The following is a 6,186-nucleotide window of genomic DNA, read 5'->3' on the forward strand; positions in this document are numbered from 1 at the left end:
AAAAGTTTGGACACACCTACTCATTCAAGGGTTTTTCTTAATAAAAAAAAACTTTTTTCTACATTGTAGAATAATAGCGAAGACATCAAAACTATGAAATAACACATGGAATCATGTAGTAACCAAAACAGTATTTTATATTTGAGATTCTTCAAATAGCCACCCTTTGCCTTGATGACAGCTTTGGACACTCTTGGCATTCTCTCAACCTTCACCTGGAATGCTTTTCCAACAGTCTTGAAGGAGTTCCCACATTGGCTGCTTTTTCTTCACTCTGCGGTCCAACTCATCCCAAACCATCTCAATTGGGTTGAGGTGGGGTGATTGTGGAGGCCAGGTCATCTGATGCAGCACTCCATCACTCTCCTTCTAGGGTCAAATAGCCCTTACACAGCCTGGAGGTGTGTTGGGTCATTGTCCTGTTGAAAAACAAATCATAGTCCCACTAAGCCCAAACCAGATGGGATGGCGTATCGCAGTAGAGACCATCCGTTCACCTACTCTACGTCTCACAAAGACACGGCGGTTGGAACCAAATATCTCAAATTTGGACTCCAGACCAAACAACAGATTTCCACCGGTCTAATGTTCATTGCTTGTGTTTCTCGGCCCAAGCAAGTCTCTTCTTCTTATTGGTGTCCTTTTAGTGGTGGTTTCTTTGCAGCAATTCGACCATGAAGGCCTGATTCACGCAGTCTCCTCTGAACAGTTGATGTTGAGATGTGCCTGTTACTTGAACTCTGAGGTGCAATCTGAGGTGCAGTTAATTGCCGGTTTCTGAGGCTGGTAACTCTAATGAACTTCACCTCTGCAGCAGAGGTAACTCTGGGTTTTCTTTTCCTGTGGCGGTCCTGTTTGATGGATTTTGCGACTTTCAAAGTTATTTAAATTGTCTGCGTTGACTGACCTTCATGTCTTAAAGTAATGATGGTATTTTACCAAATAGTGCTGTCTTCTGTATACCACCCCTAGCCTGTCACAACACAACTGATTGGCTCAAATGCATTAAAAGTGAAAGAAATTCCACAAATTAACTTTTAAGAAGGCACACCTGTTAATTGAAATGCATTCCAGGTGACTACCTCATGAAGCTGGTTGAGAGAATGCTAAGAGTGTGCAAAGCTGTCATCAAGGCAAAGGGTGGATACTTTGAAGAATCTCAAATATATTTTGATTTGTTGAACACTTTTTTTTGGTGTTTTTGTCATCGTTTTGATGTCTTCACAATTATTCTACAATGTATAAAATAGTTTTAAAAAAAAATGAAAACCTTGAATGAGTAGGTGTTATAACATTTTTGACTGATACTGTATATGTCTACTTCATCACAGCACTCGTGCTTTCTCCGTTTTAGAGACATTGTCTTGCAAGCACTGTGACTCATTTAAAAGCCTTTTAACTAACGTCCTGTGGTTTTTGACCCGAACAAAACAAGTACGTCACCGTCTGAAAGTAGCCAAACCCAGCCAATGTACTTATGGTGATCGAGTCTTCTGTTAACAGTAACACGGCCTTTCTAGATGTAGGCTGTATCATTGAAGATGTATATTTAGAGAAACGTACAGCAATATTATACAGGTCGTGTCTCTTGAGGTTTGCCTGACCACCTACTTCACCAGCTTGTTTGTGTGTGTGCTCACGATCTGCTGTATAGTCTGTAACAATGGATCGGTGAGCGAAACTCGTTCCGTTTCAAAGTGTGTTTGTGCGTGTGTACACTGTTCATGTTCAAAACAATCAATGTTCTTGTAAAGATGGACTTTTGGTTGGCCAGGTTGGTTGGCCAGGTTGGTTGGCCACCTTCTGAATTTGATCCAAATATAAAACAAGTGATTATTTCTCTGGCACAATAATATGTGGCTGAAGAAGACGATCAACGCCAATAGTTTGATCACAGTGTGTTACAGTGGGACGATGTGCTCTTCCAGGAAGAACTATTATGCTGAAGCTTGAATATGTTTTTAATTAACAAGTATTACAGGCCTCTCTCGTCATGTACCCATTTAACAGTCAAATCCATTTCATAAAAGGGAACAAAACAGGGCTAAGTTTCCTCTAAAAATACAAACGTAACAGATGGGATGCTTCTGCCCCCCCCTCACCACCACCACCCCCACCACCACCACCACCACCCCCACCACCACCCCCACCACCACCCCCACCACCACCTCCACCACCACCCCCACCACCACCACCCACCACCACCACCCACCACCACCACCCACCACCACCACCACCCCCACCCACCACCACCACCCACCACCACCACCACCACCCCCACCCACCCCCACCACCACCACCTCCACCACCCTCACCACCACCTCCACCACCACCACCACCCACCACCCTCTCCACCACCACCCCCACCACCACCACCCACCACCACCACCACCACCACCACCACCACCACCACCACCACCCCCACCACCACCCCCACCCCCACCACCACCACCACCACCACCTCCACCACCACCACCTCCACCACCCTCACCACCACCCCCACCACCACCACCCACCACCACCACCCACCACCACCACCACCCCCCACCACCACCACCACCACCACCACCTCCACCACCCTCACCACCACCCCCACCACCACCACCCACCACCCCCCACCACCACCACCCCCCACCACCACCACCCACCACCACCACCACCCACCACCACCCCCCACCACCACCACCACCACCACCACCTCCACCACCCTCTCCACCACCACCTCCACCACCCCCACCACCACCACCACCTCCACCACCCCCACCACCACCACCACCACCTCCACCACCCCCACCCCCACCACCACCACCTCCACCACCCCCACCACCACCACCACCCCCACCACCACCACCACCCACCACCACCACCACCCACCACCACCCCCCACCACCACCACCACCACCACCACCTCCACCACCCTCTCCACCACCACCTCCACCACCCCCACCACCACCCACCACCACCACCACCCACCACCACCCCCCACCACCACCACCACCACCACCACCTCCACCACCCTCTCCACCACCACCTCCACCACCCCCACCACCACCACCACCACCCACCTGTTTCTTCAGCCATTGATGTTAATGTAAACAGTGTAATATTGATGATATATATTTTTTATTATTGTGTAAAGTTTCCCCGTTTTGTTTTATTTTCTATGTTAAAGAAATAAGGTCATTACTGCCTTTGCTGCCTACTTTGGCGCCGGGAGTCAATTTACAAAAGATCAGTTGCTGTCGCTCCAGTGACAGTTGTTTCATGTTTTTAATTCATTCCAGAATGGGTGCGATCAACCTGAATTGAATAGTTTGCAGCATGGAACCAACATGAGCTTTGTCACCTATCACCTTACTATGGAATTACACAACAACGAGAAAAGCTACTGGCCTTTTCCAAACCCTTTCACTCTATTGTCATGTCAATAAGGTGGTCGCTGAATCTTTTTGTGGGTTTTGCTCAGTGTTTTCATGATGTCAGCTGGGAGAAGTGAGTTCGGGAAACGCCTGCCTAATGCCTGAATCATTCTCCAGTCAGCTGTCTTTCTGCTTTGGGGTTTTTGTTTTTGGATTCTAATATCCCATAACTCTTTTCAACAATGGGACCAGCTATGCTAGTTAGCAATGGCGCTGGTCCAACTAAGTTGTTTGTTTTCATGGTCAAGAAAAGCATCCGTTCTCACATTTCACTCAACAAGGAGAAGGCAGTTCTCTCTTACAGGGGTGGGATGTTGTTACATGTCTTCTTATAATCTGGACAAACGATTAACCTGGTAACAAAATCTGATGAAATACTCTCTTAACCTCGTGTGAAGCTTTTTGCAAATACTGTGTACATACTGTACTTTCAAGCGGTTTTAATTTTGTCAGTCGTATTGTTTGTTTCCTTCCAAAAGCAGCTGTTTTTTTTTGGGGGGGGGTGAATGAGCTCTGAACAACGTATGTATGTATCCTCTAATATGCCAAATGTCTTTTTATAACATAGATTTGTCATGCACTGCTAAACAGGACAGGGCGAGAAGCAGCTTTAAGTAAAGGAACAGCCGTGTGGGAGGAGCCTTTCTCTGACACGCTCTGCCTTGAAATACTCCTCGAGACGATTGGCTGGCTGCATTATGGAGTAGTAATGTGTCCCTCTCCTCTGTGTCTCTCTGTACCTACGTTTTGACTTCACTCTCTCAGCTCTGCACGCTTAACTTCGCTGCAGTCCCATTTCTTATATTGTCCCCCTCACGCATCCTTTCACACACACTCTGTCTCCATCTTTTTCTCTCTCTGTCTCCATCTTTCTCTCTCTCTGTCTCCATCTTTCTCTCTCTCTGTCTCCATCTTTCTCTCTCTCTGTCTCCATCTTTCTCTCTCTGTCTCCATCTTTCTCTCTCTCTGTCTCCATCTTTCTCTCTCTCTGTCTCCATCTTTCTCTCTCTCTGTCTCCATCTTTCTCTCTCTCTGTCTCCATCTTTCTCTCTGTCTCCATCTTTCTCTCTCTCTGTCTCCATCTTTCTCTCTCTCTCTGTCTCCATCTTTCTCTCTCTCTCTGTCTCCATCTTTCTCTCTCTCTCTGTCTCCATCTTTCTCTCTCTCTCTGTCTCCATCTTTCTCTCTCTCTGTCTCCATCTTTCTCTCTCTCTGTCTCCATCTTTCTCTCTCTCTGTCTCCATCTTTCTCTCTCTCTGTCTCCATCTTTCTCTCTCTCTGTCTCCATCTTTCTCTCTCTCTGTCTCCATCTTTCTCTCTGTCTCCATCTTTCTCTCTCTCTGTCTCCATCTTTCTCTCTCTCTGTCTCCATCTTTCTCTCTCTCTGTCTCCATCTTTCTCTCTCTGTCTCCATCTTTCTCTCTCTCTGTCTCCATCTTTCTCTCTCTCTGTCTCCATCTTTCTCTCTCTCTGTCTCCATCTTTCTCTCTCTGTCTCCATCTTTCTCTCTCTCTCTGTCTCCGTGTGTAATGTTCCATTAATGGTAAACAGAGGTGTCAGCCAGTGGTAGTATACTCAGCGATCGAAGGGTTTGCTGACGGTAGAAATCTGTGCAGTTTGTAACATTTTTAGCAATAACGTGAAACAAGGGGATTGTTTTTTTTTGATAACATAATGATTGGTTGTTTTGTTTTTTTGTACATATTGAAATTCCATGTCATTTAAAGGAAGAAAAACAAGAAAAAAAGTTGCTATATTGGCATATAAAAAAACAAAAAAACACAAGAAATAAAAAAGTGACAATTATGTGTGAAATGAACTGTCTTTATATGTATTTTACATTGGAGGACCTGAAGGACTTAAAGTATACATCAACATGGTAACAGCCTTGTAGGGGGCTGACATTGCACTGCGAATAGACTGAATAGGCCATCTTTGATGTAACTCTACCTTCAGTTCGGAGGTTACCCACTGGGCACAAACTGGTTAAATCAACGTTGTTTCAATGTAAGTGGTCACCGTATTGTGACGTGGCATCTACACTAGATATGGAAAAGTATGTTTGTGGAGGATGAATAATGGTCTGGGGCTGATTTTCATGGTTCGGGCTAGGCTCCTTTTAGTTCCAGTGAAGAGAAATATTAACGCTACAGCATACAATGACATTCTAGACAATTCTGTGCTTCCAACTTTGTGGCAACGGTTTGGGGAAGGCCATTTCCTGTTTCATCATGACAATGCCCCTGTGCACAAAGCGAGGTCCATACAGAAACGGTTTGTTGAGAAGAACTTGACTGAGAGCTGGGGCCGTCTACAGCACCTCCTACTGGAGAGCTGGGCCGTCTACAGAACCTCCTACTGGAGAGCTGGGGCCGTCTACAGCACCTCCTAATGGAGAGCTGGTCCCGTCTACAGCACCTCCTGCTGGAGAGCTGGTCCCGTCTACAGCACCTCCTACTGGAGAGCTGGGGCCGTCTACAGCACCTCCTACTGGAGAGCTGGGGCCGTCTACAGCACCTCCTACTGGAGAGCTGGGGCCGTCTACAGCACCTCCTACTGGAGAGATGGGGCCGTCTACAGCACCTCCTACTGGAGAGCTGGGGCCGTCTACAGCACCTCCTACTGGAGAGATGGGCCGTCTACAGCACCTCCTACTGGAGAGCTGGGCCGCCTACAGCACCTCATAGGGAGAGATGGGGCCGTCTACAGCACCTCCTACTGGAGAGATGGGGCCGTCTACAGCACCTCCTACTGGAGAGCTGGGGCC

The sequence above is a fragment of the Oncorhynchus mykiss genome, chromosome 21 (genome assembly GCF_057628025.1).
Source record: "Oncorhynchus mykiss isolate SJ-2025 chromosome 21, ASM5762802v1, whole genome shotgun sequence".
In the NCBI taxonomy this organism is placed as follows: domain Eukaryota; kingdom Metazoa; phylum Chordata; class Actinopteri; order Salmoniformes; family Salmonidae; genus Oncorhynchus; species Oncorhynchus mykiss.